General features: G+C 44.7%; 1 protein-coding gene and 1 pseudogene across 1 annotated transcript in view; one reads left to right on the forward strand and one right to left on the reverse strand.

The window, feature by feature from the left end:
• Positions 1 to 21,335, reverse strand: part of LOC126260102 (cytotoxic granule associated RNA binding protein TIA1-like) — a 1,041,743-nt gene that overhangs the window by 690,218 nt on the left and 330,190 nt on the right. The gene's annotated exons all lie outside the window — the stretch shown is intronic.
• On the forward strand, positions 5,879 to 5,996 carry LOC126260993 (5S ribosomal RNA; annotated as a pseudogene).

Here is a 21,335-nt window from a genome sequence, read left to right on the forward strand (position 1 = left end):
AATTAAGTACAATAATTTATTTGTTTTGACATCTTAAAGATTTCTCTGCCATTTGTATGAAACAAAAGAAGAAGAAAATTATGACAGCAGTAACGAATTAAAACCTTAGCAACAATTCATTCGTAGTATACAATAAAAACAGAAAATAACTGATCTGCATCTTGTGTCTACGTAATATGCCTTTGTCTGCTTGTAGCCATCGAAAACGGATAACGTAACACGAAAAACAGAGTTATTCAAACTTAGTTTCCATCCTTTAGCACTGAGAATTCATAATGCCCTAATAGCAGTTTCACCCCCGATTACAACATGATTTTTGAGCAGAGTTTCAAAAAAATTAGAGTCAATAGGAGAACACTAGTGATTTTTGTAGTATTAAACCACCGTTGAACGGACTAGGTTTTCTTTTATTTGCCTATTTGATTTAATATTTTATTTCGGCGTATTTTGAAATTGAGTGAATCAAAACTTTTCAGCCTTTGTTCGATTTGTACTTTTATTGCAGGAAAGAATGAGAATAAAAAACCGAAAAGCGGTTAATTCAGAAACCGGTTATTTTGAGGGGTTTTAACAGTAAGGCACAAATGGCGTGGGAAAAAAGCGATACAACAGAAAAAGAGTTGTATCAGCCATATCCACCATGGCCACTTTCCAGATGGCCAATAGTTCACTATCTCTTATCCATCTATATCGTTCTATTCTCTTCGACCTTGTCAATAACTGAAAAGATTTTTCAATCTTATGTTCTTGTTTAATTCCTTATTACATTCATTTTATTACAACTTCTTACATATCTCATGAATTTCATCTCTGCTGCCTGTATACGCGATTTTTCATTTTTTGTTATTGTCCATGATTCTGAACCATACACAAATGTGGATACATCCATGAAGTTATAGTGTGTCATTACCGTTTGTTTTCTGCTTTTCGCCCAAAGTTAGCTTGATATTTTTTAACCTTCTTGTCAATGTCGCTGTCATAGTTAAAACTAATATCACATCCTAGATAACAGCAGTGGGATGCTTGTTCTCAAATTTTCTCATTTATTATTGTTTTCAGTCTAACTGGATTCTGCCCTTCGAAAGTCATTACCTTTGTCTTACTTGAAGATAGAGTTAAGCTGTAAGATGATGGGTGTCGGGTCAATCTATTTTCTGTTTCCTGTATTACCTGGCCACCAGCATATAACGGAGTATTTAATGGTGTGCTAGATTCTGTTTTAATTTCTAACTCTGTTTCTTATTTCCACTTGATAACTGGGTCGTCAATGTATAAATTAAATGGAGTGGGTAATAGACTACACCATTATCGAACACACTGAATTATTAAAACCTCATCCAACATTTTCGAACCTGAACTTGTACCCATCTTTGTGTTTACATGGGTAGATTATTTGTGGTATTAATAAGGTGTTTAAAAAAATCTTATATACCCAATATTTTCCAGACAATGTATTATCAAATTGTTCTCGTAATCAATAAATAGTAAATGCGTTTCTAAGCCACATTCTCGACGTTTTTCAATAATTTGTCTTATTGTAAATATATTATCGTTACACAAAAGATAGCCGGCCGGTGTGACCGAGCGGTTCTAGGCGCTACAGTCTGGAACCGCGCAACCGCTACGGTCGCAGGATGTGTGTGATGTCCTTAGGTTAGTTGGGTTTAAGTAATACTGAGTTCTAGGGGACTGATGACCTCAGAAATTAAGTACCATAGTGCTCACAAGGGAACCTCCCCATCGCACCACCCTCAGATTTAGTTATAAGTTGGCACAGTGCATACTCCTTGAAAAACTGAACACAGATCAATTGAGAAAACAGGAAGAAGTTGTGTGGAACTGTGAAAAAATAAGCAAAATATACAAACTGAGTAGTTCATGGGAAGATAGGCAACATTAAGGACGATGGGAACGAAGGAGAGGCGTGGTCTCGTGGTAACGTGAGCAGCTGCGGAACGAAAGGTCCTTGGTTCAAATCTTCCATCGAGTGAAAAGTTTAATTTTTTATTTTCAGTTTATGTGACAAACTCATGTTTTCATCACTTTTTTGGGAGTGATTATCACATCCACAAGAAAACCTAAATCGGGCAAGGTAGAAGAATCTTTTTACCCATTCGCCAAGTGTACAAGTTAGGTGGGTCGACAACATATTCCTGCCCGCATCTCGTGGTCGTGCGGTAGCGTTCTCGCTTCCCACGCCCGGGTTCCCGGGTTCGATTCCCGGCGGGGTCAGGGATTTTCTCTGTCTCGTGATGGCTGGGTGTTGTGTGCTGTCCTTAGGTTAGTTAGGTTTAAGTAGTTCTAAGTTCTAGGGGACTGATGACCATAGATGTTAAGTGCCATAGTGCTCAGAGCCATTTGAACCAACATATTCCTGTCATGTGACGCACATGCCGTCACCAGTGTCGTATAGAATATATCAGATGTGTTTTCCTGTGGTAGGAATCGGTTGACCTATGACCTTGCGATCAAATGTTTTCTGTTCCCATTGGAGAGGCACGTCCTTTCGTCTACTAATCGCACGGTTTTGCGATGCGGTCGCAAAACACAGACACTAAACTTATTACAGTGAACAGAGATGTCAATGAACGAACGAACAGATAATAACTATGCAAAAATAAAGAAAGTAAAATTTTCATTCGAAGGAAGATTTGAACCAAAGACCTCTCGTTCAGCAGCTGCTCACGCTACCACGGGACCACGGCGCTCCTAAGCTTACATTGTCCATTATGTTGTTTATGTGGCCCATGGACTACTCAGTTTGTATATTTTGCTTATTTTTTCACAGTTCCACACAACTTCTTCCCGTTTTCTCAATTGATCTGTGTTCAGTTTATCAAGGCCTATCCACTGTGCCAACTTATAACTAAATCTGAGGGGGGTGCGATGGGGAGGTTCCCTTGTCAGAGCCATTTTGAGCCACAAACGATATACAAGTATAAATACGAAAATCTGGTTCTTGGTATTACAGGAAAACGGAGAGGTAAAAAATTGCACGGAAACACCTGCAGGAAGTTGTTATGGTCAAAACTAGAGGAAAGGTTCTTATAATGGTAAGTCAGTAAACCAGAACCTCTTGCGAAGTGGGACAATCTGCATTCTCCTTCCCATCTGTTTGTTATATACGAGGCCTGTTCAGAAAGTAAGCTCCGATTGATTGCCAAATTGAAACCACAGTGAACATCAGAAATGTTTTACTTGTAACAATTAGCTACACCTTTCAGCTACTTCTCTACGTAGTCGCCGTTCTGACTTAGACTTTTGTCATAGCGTTGTACCAACTTTTCAATAGCCTCATCATAGAAGGCAGCCGCCAGTGCTTTCCGCCAATTCTCCACGCTGGCCTACACCTCGTTGTCTGTGTCAAAATGTTGTCTTCAAAGACAGCGGTTCATGTGACCAGAGATGAAACTCAGGGGGAGACAATTGCGGACTGTATTGTGGGTAATCTCACATTTCCATTTGAAAACGATGCAGGAGCATCTTCATTGCCCCTGCAGAATGCGGCTGAGAATTGTCTTGAAGAAGAAACAGCACGACAGTTATGTAATGTTAGCTGCATAGCTTCAGGCGAAATTTCTCACCAGGCCCTCGTACTTGGCGGCAGACACTATTTTCTAGACATCTTTACGCACTCACTGCGAGCTCAGAAATGAGAAGAGCGACGTGATGCTAACTGGGGTTATACTAGAGACACTACCCAACACATCTGTGCAAAGGTTTATCGGATTTTCATAGTCGTTTCCATTTCGCGACCGATCGGAGCTTACTTTCTGAACGCCCCTCGTAGAAGTAGACACTATTGGCAGTGCAGCATATTGTCACCACGCATCCTGACACATTCTTCAATCCTTTGTCGCAGTGTCGCGTTTGTTACACGCTCCTGTAACGACAGCACATTGTCGAAGTGTTGGCCACCAAGCAAACCAGGCTGCGTCCTTCGGACTGCAGAACTTAACAGTAACGATTTCGCAGAAGTGTTCTCCCGTATTTGGTAGACTGTTGTAAACAGTACGCCGAGTAGCGACTCGCCGCATTACTTATTGAATGGCGACTCGAGCGTAGGGTCTTCATAAACGGAGATAAGCACTCCGCAGCTCCTACGAAAAGGGCAGAGCGCGCCTTATCGGCGCGGAGTGAACAGAAGGGCGGTGCCCGGCCCTCAAGGGACTGCCGAGAAAGGAAGGGCCTCGCTGCCGCTCCTCGCGCGCCTCCTTCGGTTATCGAGCGTCGGAAATTCGCCGCTATCAGGGAGTCAATATTTTATTTCTGGCTATGAATACAACGCAGATTTATAAACGGCTGTTTAACCAGCAGCGGCAGGCGGCGGTGAATATCGGTGGAGGGAGGGGGTGGGGGGAGAGGGGAAGGAGACTGCTTTCGCAGTACTTGGCGTGGCGGGGACTACGGGTGGGGCCAGGAGGGGGAGGGAGGGGAAAAGAGTCTGTGGCAGGGGAGGGGCAGGAACTGGAGATGGTCCGCAGATAAGGCGCTGGCTCGCGGCGGCGCGTGCCGTTGCGGCGCTTGATGTATGTCTCGACGAACAGCGAGCAGCGAGCTCCCACCGACCGTCGGGAGCACTCGGCGCTGCGCTGCGCTGCGCGGGGCGAAAAAGAGTTTTCGTGTCGGCCGACTATAATTTCCAGTCGATGCCGGCATAATGGCCGGTGGTGGCGGCGGCCGCGGGAGTCTAATATTAGAGACGCTTGGGGAAGGGGAGGGGGGGGGGGGGGGCGAGGGACTACTCACTGGCCAGGCCTGGCTACCTTGCACCTGCTACCGACTCCCTAAAAACCTCGATTGAGATTTTCGGCGTAGCGGCAAACTGTAATAAGGAGTTACACGTGAGGCTCTTCACTGAAGATTCACTAGCGCACGTGCGGAAGGCTGTTGGAACTAGTGGCAGTGGTCAAAGCTGCTCTGGAGGCATTCGTCTGAAGAGACCACTCCTGGCCGCCAGTGCCTTTACATTACGAAACTACATCCACATTGTAGGTCTGCATGGTTTCGTTCGTTCTCCGTCGGAGGTTCGAGTCCTCCATCGGGCAAGGGAAGGGCGTGTGTGTTGTCCTTTGCGTAAGTTAGTTTGCGTTAGATTAAGTAGTGTGTAAGCCTAGGGACCGATGACCTCAGCAGTTTGGTCCCAATGGAACTTACCACAAATTTCCAGTTTTTTTTCGTGCGTGTTGCCATTAGAGGTAATACGTTCTACGTTATTAGGCCGCAACATGTTCTTCTTCAGTTTGGTTGCACAGAACTGACATTTCGATGCTCCTGTGCGATCTTCTTCAGGATGTTTCCATGTAGCTGAAGACCAGAAAATCCCAAAGAAGCCCTGAACAATACATTCTAAATGTCGATTGTGTAATAAAGAATTGAAGAGTAGGATGAGGAATAGTTCAAATGGTTCAAACGGCTCTGAGCACTAAGCGACAACATCTGAGGTCATCAGTCCCCTAGAACTTAGAACTACTTAAACCTAACTAACCTAAGGACATCACATACAATCATGTCCGAGGCAGGATTCGAACCTGCCACCATACCGGTAGCGCGGTTCCAGACTGAAGCGCCTAGAACCGCTCGGCCACACCGGCCGGCGATGAGGAATAGTCTGATTACCTTTACTTAAGAAGAAGGTGCAATAAAAGCTAAAAAATTGTTATAAAGGACTTCTTACTTATTGACTGAAGCACAAAGATGCAATGTTCTGTCATGGATCTGATGATTCCACAGCTTAGGTAACAATTAAAAATCCGCAATAAAGTGGAACCCATTAGACGGATTGTAAACTCTAGGAAGAGACCACTGTATAAAGTTGTGAACCCTATAAATTTTTCCTGGGGTTTTACGCTTTTGGAGATATTTTTAGTGAATAGTAGGCAACGGCCTTGCCCCAGTGGATACACCGGTTCCCAACAGACCACCGATGTTAAGCGCTGTCGGGCGTGGCCGGCACTTTAATGGGTGACCATCCGGGCCGCCATGAGCTGTTGCCATTTTTCTGGATGCACTAAGCCTCGTGATGCCAATTGACGAGCTACTCGATTGGATAGTAGCGTCTCCGGTCAAAGAAAACCATCGTAACGACCGGGAGAGCTGTGTGCTGACCACACGCCTCTCCTATCCGCATCCTCAACTAAGGATGGCACGGCGGTCGGATGGTCCCGATGGGCCACTTATGGCCTGATGACGGAGTGCTTTTAGTGAATAGTAATTCTTCATTGATTAATAAAATCAGTGATAAGCCTGTTACTGACATTTCCCATGATGCATTAGTGATTGTTGAAGTATTTATGTGAATATATCTGTGTTATGCTGTTGAGATGATTAGAGTCAACGTATTCAAATTACCACAAAAAGAAATCGTTGCATTCATTGAACTTTGGTTACCTGTTCTTAAATATAACTATTTCTCTTGTAACAAAAAATCGTAGGCACAGAAGACGGGCTCCAGGTATACCTGGAACAATACCAGACTTTTTTCTTTTTAATAATCCCTAACAGAGAATTTTCACTATTGCACAGCACCCCACCAATAAAATCCTGTGCTGTAAGCGGTATTGGGACAATACATTACTTTTGATAGATGTGGGGACAGGGATATTACAGAATGATTTACTTATTTGAGTGATAAAACTGAATTCATTGTTGAAAAAGAAAGTAATGGAACCTTAACTCCTTGCTCTGAATGTCATGAAGCTAGATGACACACATGCCTGCAACGTATACAAAAAGCTGTTGGCAACAGACATTTTGATACATCATATCTCTTGTAATTCAAATAGTCAAAAACTTTCTACTTAATTACTGTATGGTAGACAGGATAGAATGAATGAACTGAATATTTTAAGACAGTTAGCCAGCGCTGGTAGGTCTCATGACAATATACTGCAAAAAATGATATGCAAGAAACACCATGTAAAAGTAAATGGGAATGCCATATGGAATGTTAAGAGGGCCACGGTTCCGTATTTCGGCAGTTTATCTCTGAAAGTAGCTAACGTGTTTAAGATTTTTAAAGTTGAAGTGACACTGAAAAGTGACAGTACACTGTGGTGTAAATTATGAAATAATTTCAAACAGATCGTTGATAACAAGGATGAAGTTGGTAACGGACTGAAATTGTTAGATATAGGCGTAGCTTTCGCCGCAATTTCCTACAGGTAAAAGGAGTCTCTTGTACCGTCTCCGACTAGAATTTGATAAACGTCACCGTGACGTTCTCGCGCTTACTAAGTGAGTGTGTGATGAAACGCGCCGCTCTTCTTTGGATCATGTCTATCTCTTTTATTAATTCTACCTGCCAGGTGCCCATACTGACGAGCAATACTCAGTAACTGATAGAACGAGTATTTTGTGAGCCACGTGTTTCGTGCATGAATGGTGATGGTTCCTTAGGTTACTGATAGTGAATATCAGCTTGTGATCTGTTTTCTCTGTAGCATGGTTGTTCCACGCTAGCTCTCTCCTGACAGATGCCCGTAACTAATTTCTGATTGTTACTGTTCCAGACGGCTGCTGTGGCCTAGGCGCTTCAGTCCGGAACGGCGCTGCTGCTGCGGTCGTAGGTTCGAATCCTGCCTCGGGCATAGATGTGTGTGATGTCCTTAGGTTAGTTAGGTTTAAGTAGTTCTAACAAGGGAACCTCCCCATCGCACCCCCCTCAGATTTAGTTATAAGTTGGCACAGTGGATAGGCCTTGAAAAACTGAACACAGATCAATCGAGAAAACAGGAAGAAGTTGTGTTGAACTATGAAAAAAATAAACAAAATATACAAACTGTGTAGTCCATGCGTATGATATGCAACATAAAGGATAGTGTGGGTTTAGTAGCGCTGTGGTCTCGTGGTTAGCGTGAGCAGCTGCGGAACGAGAGGTCCTTGGTTCAAGTCTTCCCTCGGATGAAAAGTTTTACTTTCTTTATTTTCGCAAAGTTATAATCTGTCCGTTCGTTCATTGACGTCTCTGTTCACTGTAATAAGTTTAGTGTCTGTGTTTTCCGACCGCACCGCAAAACCGTGCGATTAATAGACGAAAGGACGTGCCTCTCCAATGGGAACCGAGAACATTTGATCGCAAGGTCATAGGTCAACCGATTCCTCCACAGGAAAACATTTCTGATATATTCTATACGACACTGGTGACGGCATGTGCGTCACATGACAGGAATATGTTGTCGACCCACCTAACTTGTACACTTGGCGAATGGATAAAAAGATTCTTCTACCTTGCCCGATTTAGGTTTTCTTGTGGATGTGATAATCAATCCCAAAAAAGTGACGACAACATAAGAGTTTGTCACATAAACTGCAGCAAATGAATGCAACAGTTTCACAGTCGCACAGTTTTCCCTGTGCTCTGTCAAAACATATGTTTTTAACGTTTTCATATTTTTCCGTGTATAGACCGTCAAATCCTGCATGTATCCAAGCAAATCTGAAAATGTCCTGGAATTTTGGAGAGCGAAGTTGATTATGTGTGAGTGCCTGAACTTTGATAATTGTCTGAAAATAAAAAATTAAACTTTTCACTCGAGGGGCGACTTGAACCAAGGACTTCTCGTTTCTGTTACGGTCGCAGGTTCGAATCCTGCCTCGGGCATGGGTGTGTGTGATGTCCTTAGGTTAGTTAGGTTTAAGTAGTTCTAAGTTCTAGGGGACTTATGACCTAAGATGTTGAGTCGCATAGTGCTCAGAGCCATTTGAACCATTTTTTGAACTTCTCGTTTCGTAGCTGCTCACGCTAACCACGAGACCACGGCGCTCCTAACCTCATGCTTTCCTTCATGTTGTCTATCTTCCACATGGACTACTCAGTTTGTATATTTTGCTTATTTTTTTATAGTTCCACACAACTTCTTCCTGTTTTCTCGATTGATCTGTGTTCAGTTTTACAAGGCCTATCCACTGTGCCAACGTATAACTAAATCTGAGGGGGGTGCGATGGGGAGGTTCCCTTGTAAGTACTAGGGGACTGATGACCTCAGACGTTAAGTCCCATAGTGCTCAGAGCCATTTGAACCATTTTTACGGATTTGATGTGGCCACCACAGCTCCTTATCCTGTATGGCAACTTCTTCTCAGTTTTTTTTTAATCAACTGTTCCCTTTAGTACCACAGAAGGTATTTCGTGATGTCCAAACATATATCCTTTGAACTTGCCACTTTTTATGGTTATTGGTTTCCATAGTTATGTTCCCTTTCCTCCCGATTCTTATCAGTTCACTGAGTTTCTGCACCCTTGTGTAACACCACGACACAAACACTTCGATTATCTCTTTCCGGTTTTCTCACTGTGCATGATTCAGTTGTATAGAATTATGTTGACCAGACGTATATTTTCAGAAGATTTTCCTTCAAGTTAATGCTAGTCTTCTTCTGATGTCTCCGTTATTTTTCTTATGAAAGTAGTAATACTCCTGCAGTAAGCCGACTCTGTGACACTAAGGTTGTTATTTCCATTTATGCTGATTCTTGATACTTTCGTCTCTATACTGAATGGAAAAAGTCTCATGGATCATTGTTTTTTATTAACCATGAGTGGTTTCGGTCTGACCTGCATATCATCTGCAGTTTCCAGTTGGCAAAAGGAAAAAAATGAGAAGCGAGGGTATAAAAATTAGATGAGTTAACACTATGAATAATAGCGACAATCGTTCTAGAAAAAAACATTAAAATATTGGTAACATATGCATACGTAGTACTGCACTGTGCATTTTGTCAGTAGTGGTAAGATTGTAACGAACTACTAATGAAGTACAGAGGAAGAAATGGGGAAGGATGCAGGGTCAGTGACATTACTTGTGCACAAATCGGCGCCCTCATAATGGCGGCCACTACATTGATAAATTTTAAAGAACACTGTAATCAGATTTCTTCTGGCATTTTGTTCTCAGTTTAAGTATTCTCTACACAAGCCATCATTAATACGGAAATGTGCTATAATAATAATTTTAGATTGATACTTAATTTTAGATTAATAATTTTCTTATCTTATGATGGAAGAATATTCGTTCCACTGAATCGGTGTACTTGCTTCTGTGTGAGGGCGTTGACTTGTGTACAGGTCACGTAACTGAGTTTGTAACCTTCCCCATCGCACTCTCGGTTACCGTTTTATGTAGGTTTATGTACATTATTGGCACTACTGACAAACTGCACTTTCAACACTAGATATGAGTAAGTTTATGATGTTGTAATGTTGTTCGTAGTTCCACTGTCGTTATTATTTTTAGAATTACAGAAACGTAATTTTTGTATTGTCGGTCCTCAATTTTTCCTTTTCTTAACTCAGATGTAAGATTATCTGCCAGTCAGATCGAAACCGCAAAAGGCCTGGCCGTAGTGGTAATACTGGTTCCTGTCATATCACCGAAGTGATGTGTTTTCGGGCTACTTGGATGGCTGACCATTCGGTCTGCCTGGCGCTGACCAGGTGCACTGAGCCCATGATAGGCAAACAGAGGAGCTGCTTGATTGAGAAGAAGCGGGCGGGTCCGGTCCCGTAAACTGAAATATTGCCGGGGAGCGGTGTGCTGTCCACAAGCCCCTCCATATCCGCATGCAGTGACGCCTGTGGCCTGAGGATGACATGGCGGCCGGTCGGTACCGTTGGTCCTCCATGGCCTATCCGGGAGGAGTTTAGTTTTTTTTTTTTCAGGTCGAAACCGCTCATCAAAAATAAAGAAAGTTATCCAGACGGTGTTTCTCATTCATTATACCAACAGAGATCGCGGTTGCGTGAGATACCGTCAATTACGAGTTTCGTCTTTCTTTGGTTTGCAATCCACAGTCTAGTCTCTGCTCAGTGTGCGATACGTTACGTTATAAGGCTAACATTCCGAGTTATCAGATTTGGTGTGTACCTCGTATTAGTTTCAGGACAACGCTTTTAAACTAACGTGTCGTGCTGAAATTGGGATATAACCGCAACTAAAGCAAAAATACACTGCAGATACCACGCAACTGAGTTGCAATTTAACAGGTTCCAGCAAAATTCATTTTTCTTTTTGTCTAACCGCTGATTTTACCCTGATGTGTACCCGTTTGACATGCGAACAACGTGTAGCTTTTAGATAGCAGAGAGACACCACTGTGCCTTTCAGAACCGATAAAAAGCTGCAATGTCTGTGCGAGCGCAAAGTGTCAGCCACTGCGGGAAATGGGTGGCAGCGCACACGCGCCGCCGAACACGGGCTATTAGGCAGGCGCGAGAGCGACGCATTCACGGCCCGGCATGGACGTGTCCATTGGCTGTCGTGGTTTCAGCGCGCCGTTGCGGTTTCGGTCTAATAGGTCGCTAGTTATGGCCGATAGTGCTGCGCTAGCGACAAAAGCCGCAGTGGGCTGCGCGTCCACGAGCCTGGCGCCGCGAAGCAGCCCAGCTGTCGTAAACTCAATTTCCCACATGCTTTTCATCCAATTCTTGATTATATCACTTTTTCATACAAGCATATATAACATTAATTTTTATCGACATACATCTCAGAAAAGTGAAGACATGAAGGATAAATTAAAACAATTATCTTTCTCAACCAGTTTTATTTTCTTCCACGACCCGTTTCGAGAGTTCACGCACTGGCTTCAGGATGATGTCATTACCCGTATGTAACCAGTTGAACTTCAGTTCGCTACAAATAATGTACCAGTTGCTTATAATTAAAGTACAGCTATTTACAGAGGTCCAGTGTGGGACGTAATTATCGTGTGGCAGCGAACCCTGATAGATATTATAACGCGTTTACGCGGAACGTACACTGTGTGATCAAAAGTATCCCGACACCCCCAAACACGTACGTTTTTCCATATTAGGTACATTTTGCTGTCACCTACTGCCAGGTACTCTATATCCGCGACATCAATAGTCATTAGACATCGTGAGAGAGCAGAATGGGGCGCTTCGCGAAACTCACGGACTTTAACGTGTCAGGTGATTGGGTGTCACTTGTGTCACACATCCGTACGCGGGATTTCCACACTCCTAAACATCCGTAGGTCCGCTGTTTCCGATGTGATAGTGAAATGGAAACGTGAGGGGGCACTTACAGCACAGAAGCGTACAGGCCAACCTCGTCTGTTGACCGACGGACACCGCAGACAGTTGAAGAGGGTCGAAATGTGTAATAGGCAGACATCTATCCAGATCATCACACAGGAATTCCAAACTGCATCAGGATCCACTGCAAGTACTATGACAGTTAGGCGGGAGGTGAGAAAACTTGGATTTCATGGTCGAACGGCTGCTCATAAGCCACACATCATAAATGCAAAACGACGTATCGCTTGGTGTAAGGAGCATAAACAATGGACGATTGAACTGTGGAAAAACGTTGTGTGGAGCGACGAATCACGGTACACAATGTGGCGATCCGATAGCAGGTGTGGCGAATGCCCGGTGAACGTCATCTTCCAGCGTGTGTAGTGCCAATAGCAAATCTCGGAAGCGATGGTGTCATGGTGTGGTCGTGTTTTTCATGGAGGGGGCTGGCACCCTTTTTTTTGAGTGGCACTAGCACCGCACAATCCTACATTGAGATTTTAAGCACCTTCTTGCTTCCCACTGTTGAAGAGCAATTCGGAGATGGCGATTGCATCTTTCAACACGATCGAGCACCTGTTCATAATGCATGGCTTGTGGTGGGGTGGTTGCGCGACAATAACATCCCTGTAGTGGAGTGGCCTGCGCAGAGTCCTGACCTGAATCCTATAGAACACCTTTGGGATGTTTCGGAACGCCGACTTTTTGCCAGACCTCACCGACACCTCTCCTCAGTGCAGCACTCCGTGAAGAATGGGTTGCCATTCCCCAACAAACCTTCCAGAACACGATTGAACGTATGCCTGCGAGAGTGGAAGCTGTCATCAAGGCTAAGAGTGGGCCAACACCATATTGAATTCCAGCATTACCGATGGAAGGCGCCACGAACTTGTAAATCATCTTCATTCAGGTGATATTGATGAGAGAAGGGAGTGGGCGAAACTCAGTGTGTATGTGTGTGTGTGTGGGGGGGGGGGGGGGGGTGAAGTGGCAATACGAATAGCACCAAGGTGACTGCAAGTCTTAACGTCCCCATTCGGCAGACGGACTCCCCTCAACAGTGTCTTATGCCAAATCTACGAGTACATGAGCACTGAGAAGAGGATCGAAGTTCAATCTACAACACTACCGCAAAGTCTGGTGATTAGACTTACTTCCATATATACTTCCCTAGCCGACAGACTATTGCTGGTTGAAAAGTCTTGTCGTTTCATATGCGGGTCTAGTCCCAATCTTTCGATGACTGCTACCACCCCAGCCACGAGGTGTAAGTCAGACTCTCGCAAGTGCGGTAGCGTTCTCGCTTGCCGCACCCGGGTTCCCGGGTTCGATTCCCGGCGGGGTCAGGGATTTTCTCTGCCTCGTGATGACTGGGTGTTGTGTGATGTCCTTAGGTTAGTTAGGTTTAAGTAGTTCTAAGCTCTAGGGGACTGATGACCATAGATGTTAAGTCTCATAGTGCTCAGAGCCATTTGACCACCATTTTTTTGACTCTCGTAATACTGGTGAGGCTCTCACTTTTATGTGCAGAGAATGGAATCTGATTGGCTGTACTATATCGTAATTATATCACAAATATGATGCAAGTTGAGAGGTTGGTTGGTTTGTGCGATTAAAGGGACCAGACTGCGGTGGTCATCGGTCCCTTTTTCCAAATACTAAAAACACCCACAGAGAATAAAAACGAGTAACAGAATAGATCACAGACAACACAGAACAAGAGAGACTTAGACAAAGACCAGACAAGACAAACTAAAATCACACAGAGTGAGACGGCGGTTGGCCGACCATACAAACAAAAAAGGAAAGCCAGCCACCGAGAAACGCATTAAAAACTCAGATTAAAATCGTAGGCCAATGGCCAGAATCAACACAAAAGAACATAACACTCAGAGTAAACGATAAAAACCCCCTGCCCGAATAAAACTTAAAACTAAGCCAGCCATAACAGTGTCATCAGATAAAAGGGCAGGTAGCGTATCAGGCAGCGCAAATGTCTGCCTGACCACAGCTAAAAGGGGGCAGGCCAACAAAATGTGGGCCACTATCAAAGCCGCCCCGCAGCGACAGAGGAGGGTCCTCCCGGTGCAGTAAATAACTGTGTGTCAGGACCATCGAAGATGCACGCGATCAGCTGGATAGAGGGTATGGCCGTCCTTTGTCTCTTCAGAACTGGCCCCAAGATCGTGATTAATATTTGAACATTCTTGCTTACAGGATACCACATAATCTACATCTACGTGATTACTCTGCTATTCACAAAAAAGTGCGTGGCAGAGGGTTCAATGAACCGTCTTCAAGCTGTCTCTCTGCCGTTCCACTCTCGAACGACGCATGGTGAAAAGGTGCACTGAAATTTTTCTGTGAGAGCCATGATCTCCCTTATTTTACCGTGATAATCATTTCTCCCTATGTAGGTGGGTGCCAAAAGAATGCTTTCGCAATCGGAGGAAAAAATTGGTGATTGAAATTTCATGAGAAGATCCCGTCGCAACGAAAAACGCCTTTGTTTTTAATGATTGCCACTCAAGTTCACGTATCATGTCCGTGGTACTATCTCCCCTATTTCGCGATGATTCAAAACGAGTTGTTCTTCTTTGAAGTTTTTTCGATGTCATCCGCCAGTTCAAAAAATGGTTCAAATTGCTCTGAGCACTATGGGACTTAACTTCTGAGGTCATCAGTCGCTTAGAACTTAGAACTACTTAAACCTAACCAACCTAAGGACATCACACACATCCATGCCCGAGGCAGGATTCGAACCTGAGACCATAGTGGTCGTGCGGTTCCAGACTGTAGCGCCTGGATCCACTCGGCCACCACGGACGGCCATCCGTCAGTCCTACCTGACGAGAGTTCCACACCGCACAGCAATATTCTAGAAATAGGGCGGACAGCGTGGTGTAAGCAGTCTCTTTAGTAGACCTGTTGCACCTTCTCAGTGTTCTGTCAATGAATCGCAGTCTTTCGTTTTCTCTGCCCACAACATTATCAATGTGATCGTTCAAATTTAGATTATTTGTAATTGTAATCCCTAAGTATTTAGTTGAATTTACAACCTTCATTAATTTAGCGTATTTCTCTTAGTACTCATGTGAATAACTTCACACTTTTCTTTATTCAGGGTGAATTGTCACTTTTCGCACCATACAGATATCTCATCTAAATAGTTCTGCAATTCATTTTGGTCATCTGATGTCTTTACAAGACGGTGAACGACAACATCATCTGCAAACAATCTAAGACGGCTGCTGAGATTGTCTCCTATGTCGTTAATATAGATTAGGAACAATAGACGGCCTATAACACTTCCTTGGGGAACGCCGGATGTTACTTCTGATTTACTCGATGACTTTCCGTCTATTACTACGACCTGTGACCTTTCTGACAGGAAATCACGAATCCAGTCGCACAACTGAGGCAATATCCCATTGGCACGCAGTTTGGTTAGAAGACGCTTGTGAGGAACTGTGTCGAAAGCCTTCTGGAAATTTAAACATATGGAATCAATTTGACGTCTCCTGTCGATAGCACTCATTACTTGATGAGTATAAAGAGCTTGTCGTGTTTCACAAGAACAATATTTTCTGAATCCGTGCTATGTGTCAATAAATCGTTTCTCCGAGGCAATTCATAATGTTCGAATACAGTATATGTTCCAAAACCCTACTACAAATGGACGTTAGTGATATGGGCCTGTAATGCAACGGATTACTCCTACTTCCCTTTTTTGGTTTTGGTGTAATATGAGCGATTTTCCAGTCTTTAGATACGGATTTTTCTGTGAGCGAGCGGTTGTATATAATTGTTAAATATGGAGCTATTTTATCAGCATACTCTGAGAGGAACCTTAGTTGTATACAATCTGGACCGGAGGCCTTGCCTTTATTAAATGATGTAAGCTGCTTTGCTACACCGAGGTCATCTACTTCTATGCTTCTCATCTTGGCAATTGTTCTTGACTGGAATGTGAGATACCAGTCCACATTTGATAACTGTTTAGGAAGCATTTTTTCCAATACGACCCGCAGTTTGGAACTTCCCCGGTGACCGGTGTTGACAGGTGTAGCTCTAATCTCATCCTCATCAAGGGCTCGACGTTGCTTCCCAAAGGGATGTCCGCAACTGTCGTCTTCAAAACGAGCGGTCGTTACACACCAGGAGCATCTTGGCGATTTTTTTCTGTTTCTTACGTTAAGTAAAGGTGTTTTCTGTTATTCTTTTTACACTGGATAACTAAAAAAACGATATCCGTACAAAATTGTTTCCTTAGTTAGCTGTACTCTGTGATTTCTAGTCAATGGACAAAAGTTAGTTTCAGAGGAAGTACTTTTTCGCGTAAGACCTTTGATTATTTGTTCAAGCAAATTTAATTTTTATCAACATTCCTACTTGAAATTTTGTATTTTGTAATAGAGAAGCAGTTCAGACAATCGCTCACAAAAATAGTTAGTCTAGACGAATGGTCGCGACAAGCGGGTAATCCATGTTCGAGTCCCAGTCCAGAGCAATTTTTTCATGTGTCACCAATAGCTAATGTCTTGATACCTAATGCAGCTAATGATAGAAAGTTTACAGAGCTACGAATAAATTTAATAAAAAAGTATTTTATTCATCTGTGCCTTATTAAAATGAGGTGAACTGTGAGGTCTTTGAGGATATGGTCACTGTACAAGACGCCGTCCTCTGGGAGACCTGGCCACTTTCATGACAGTGTACCCCTTGACGGCGATGATCGAAGGAGTCATTGAAAGCTTGCGATTTTACTCGAATTTCACCTAGGAAGTTAACCGAGAACTTTTCATCCGAAGGATTCAGTCGCGAAAAACTTGGTAGCCAAATACCGTCGGTGAAAATCTTCTCGAGAACACCATTAGAGGTGCTGGAGCAGTGCGCTCGAAGATTACAAAATTTCTTTCAGTTCCCCCACCGCCGCAGCGAGTAAGGACGACTCGCCCGCCTCCGACCCGAGAGAAGCTATCCGCGCGACACCGGGGCGCCGCCTCGACAGCAAGTGGCATCTCCCTCGCAGACGGAGCGAGGTCTGTCGGCCAGACGTCCAGAAATTTCATTACAACGAGTGAACCGGCGACGGCGACGAAGGCGACGTCTGGCGGCCGGCCGCTGCACTAATCCCCGCGGCGCGCGCTCGCGCCGTCTGTTATGCATTTGATCGCCCCCGCGTCTATGCTCAATTAAATTAGAAAAGAGGGAACGGCCCGAGAGGGACGCGCTATTAATGGAAGCGACGCTCCTCAAAAGAATTCCGGCGCGCGCCGACTTCACTTCCCCCGGCTTCTGCGCCGTCGAGGCCCCCGCCGCCCCCACCTCGGCCGGTTTACACTCGCAGGAGTCCAATTACTTTGAGCCGCGCCGCCGCCGGCTCGGCCATTGTTCTGGGCGCCGCTTCTGCCGCCGCCGCCGACGCCGCCCCCGCCGCCGACGCTGCTCCTGCAGGCGCGAGCTGCTGCGGTTCCGACCGGCTTTACTGAATTAGGAAATAATGCGTTGCGCCGCCAGCGTCGATTATTTAACAGTGATTAAAATTTTCCAGAGGTCGAATTAAAGCCTGCCAGCGCGGGGCTTCCGCCCAGGGGCCGCGCGGGCTCTGCGGCGTAGCACAGTCTGTACTGCTGGGGCGGGCTGCTGCCGGCCTGTGTCTAAATTGCTTTGCCCTGCTTCCAGATACGAGGAAGCTGGCGCCTGCCTCGTTATGACGATAACAGTAGAACCCGTCTTTTCGTGGATTCATCGACAAACCCGAATCCAAAGTTGAGGGGCCGGGAGGTGTCATGGTGTGATATGAATCATAATTTCCCCCACCCTCCCCCTCCTCCTGCGCCCCCCCCCCCCCCTCCACGAAAAAAACCATTTTAGCTGAAGCACTCATATTTTTACACGTGTCACTTTCCAGATTTAATACACTGCTCAACGAATGTTTGGAATAGTACTGCAAAAATCAGTCTACGTCACTGGGCGCTTCACGAATTACCCAGTTAGAGACCATATAATGGGCGGTGTTTACTACTGGCTTGCTTTACTACTGGCATGTATACTGCTACCTCAGTGGCGTCTACATCTACATCCATACTCCGCAAGCCACCTGACGGTGTGTGGCGGAGGGTACTTTGAGTACCTCTATCGGTGCTCCCTTCTGTTCCAGTCTCGTATTGTTCGTGGAAAGAAAGATTGTCGGTATGCCTCTGTATGGCGCTAATCTCTCTGATTTTATCCTCATGGTCTCCCCGCGAGATATACGTAGGAGGGGGCAATATACTGCTAGACTCTTCGGTGAAGGTATGTTCTCGAAACTTCAACAAATCCTCGTACCGAGCTACTGAGCGTCTCTCTTGCAGAGTCTTCCACTAGAGTGTATCTATCATCTCCGTAACGCTTTCGCGATTACTGAATGATCCTGTAACGCGCGCTGCTCTCCGTTAGATCTTATCTCTTCTATCAATCTATCTGGTACGGATCCCACACCGGTGAGCAGTATTCAAGCAGTGGGCGAAGAAGTGTACTGTAACCTAATTCCTTTGTTTTCGGATTGCATTTCCTCAGGATTCTTCCAATGAATCTCAGTCTGGCATCTGCTTTACCGACGTTTAATTTTATATGGTCATTCCATTTTAAATCACTCCTAATGCCTACTCCCAGATAATTTATGGAATTAACTGCTGCCGGCCGGAGTGGCCGTGCGGTTCTAGGCGCAGCAGTCAGGAGCCGAGCGACCGCTACGGTCGCAGGTTCGAATACTGCCTCGGGCATGGCTGTGTGTGATGTCCTTAGGTTAGTTAGGTTTAATTAGTTCTAAGTTCTAGGCGACTGATGACCTCAGAAGTTAAGTCGCATAGTGCTCAGAGCCATTTGAACCAATTAACTGCTACCAGTTGGTGACATGCTATATTGTAGGTAAATGATAAAGGATTTTTCTTTCTATGTATTCGAAGCACATTACACTTGTGTACATTGAGATTCAATTGCTATTCCCTTCACCATGCGTCAATTCATTGTAGATCCTCCTGCATTTCAGTACAGTTTTCCACTGTTATAACCTCTCGATATACTACAGCATCATCCGCAAAAAGCCTCAGTGAACTTCCGATGTTATCCACAAGTTCATTTATGTATATTGTTAACAGCAACGATCCTACGACACTCCCCTGCGGCACACCAGAAATCACTCTTACTTCGGAAGACTTCTCTCCATTGAGAATGACATGCTGCGTTCTGTTGTCTAGGAACTCTTCAATCCAATCACACAACTGGTCTGATAGCCCATATGCTCTTACTTTGTTCATTAAACGACTGTGGGAAACTGTATCAAACGCCTTGCAGAAGTCAAGAAAGACGGCATCTACCTGGGAACCCGTGTCTACGGCCCTCTGAGTCTCGTGGACGAATAGCGCGAGCTGGGTTTCACACGATCGTCTTTTTCGAGTGATTCCTACAAAGTAGATTTCTAGTCTCCAGAAAAGACATTATACTCGAACATAATACGTGTTCCAAAATTCTACAACTGATCGACGTTAGAGATATAGGTCTATAGTTCTGCACATCTGTTCGATGTCCCTTCTTGAAAACGGGGATGACCTGTGCCCTTTTCCAATCCTTTGGAAAGCTACGCTCTTCTAGAGACCTACGGTACACAGCTGCAAGAAGGGGGGGGGGCCAAGTTCCTTCCCGTACTCTGTGTAAAATCGAACTGGTTTGCCACCAGGTCCAGCGGCCTTTCCTATTTTGACACACCATGAGCATTCCAGTATCAGCAATAGCTTTATTTAATTTGTGTTGAGCATTGTAGTAACATGACACTAAAAGGCATCTGACACTTTGGTAGAGTCAGGATAGTGACTTTACTTTCAGCAGTAGAAAGCACAGAGAGACGAAAATGTGAACGACATACCTCGGAAGTGGTCGTCGTCGTATGACAACACCATAGCAGGATCGTTTCCTCCAACTGTCGGCTCGCAGGCGCCCAACATCAGCTGCCAGAAATATTGGGAATGACTTATCCCGGGCAACAGGGATTCGTATCTCAGGCCAAACATTGCGTAGAAGATTCCATCAGGATGGTCTTCATTCCAGAAGACCAATGAGAAGTTTTGCACTGAACCAACAGAACCGACGCAAACGGAAGATCTGGGTTCTTGCACATTAACGTCGAACCATTGCAGAATATAATAATGTAATGTTTGCTGACGAGACCAGGATTTGTTTACGACCGGGCGGTGGTCGTGTTAAGGTTTGGAGAAGCGCTAGACGACACCAGGGACGCCAAAGTCCATGCTTTTGCAGGTGAAAGTGTAATGTTTAGAGCGGCAATAATGACGGGACGGCGGACCATACCAGTTGTCATGTACGACAATTTGACTGGTTCCCGATAACTCCAAGAGGCCTTTCAAGCGATTGTAAGGCCCTACAGACGTGAAGTCGGTGACAACTTCTTTCTAGTCGATGACAATGTAAGAACGCACTGTACTCCAGCAGTGTCTCGGTATCTTCAAACATACGACACCAACCAAATACGTGGGCGAACACAGTGATGGTTTGTGAGGCGCTCAACTGCGCGGTCATCAGCGCCCGTACACAGTCCCAATTTTCACACATTGTTATTTTTTTTTTTACGCAGTCCAGTCCAGCCACTGTCACGAATGGTGACGATGATGACGAAATGATGAGGACAAAGAAATACCCAATACCTGGGCGGAGAAAATTTCCAACGCGGCCAGGATTCGAACCTGGTACCCCGTGATACAGAGGAAGCAACGCTATCCACTAGACCACGAGCTGCGGACAGGCCAGCACAGTCCCTAGACACGAACATGCATACGTGGGACCTGCTGGAGATGGCCATTGCACAGTGTCCTGACAATCTTGAGGACCTCACTGAAGCTGCCGTTGAGGAGTGGGAACTCACACCCCAAGATAAACCTGATCGTCTCGTCCACCGCATGCCTCGCAAGTGGAAGAACTCGCCTTTGTGCGGGGAGGGCAAAGTCTCTGCTAAAGGCTGATAATCATCATCATGAGATAAAGAATTTCACTGTTTTTGTTTTCAAGATGTGCACTTAGGAGAGAGCCCTCTTTGTTTTATAACGGTTTTTTGTAAGTAACCAAAATCGTTCTTGTCTCTAGAAGGAATCATGTTTATTTTGTTAATAAGATGTTGTACAAACCTCAGTGGGTGTACTATAAGAAGTCATTGTAGAAAACTCTTCGATGTTTCAAACTTTTGTTGAGGTGTGTAGGTATTTAAAGTAGTTCAAGAACTAAGGAAATCAGAGGAAGCCTCCGT

Source organism: Schistocerca nitens, chromosome 5 (assembly GCF_023898315.1).
Source record: "Schistocerca nitens isolate TAMUIC-IGC-003100 chromosome 5, iqSchNite1.1, whole genome shotgun sequence".
Lineage (NCBI taxonomy): Eukaryota > Metazoa > Arthropoda > Insecta > Orthoptera > Acrididae > Schistocerca > Schistocerca nitens.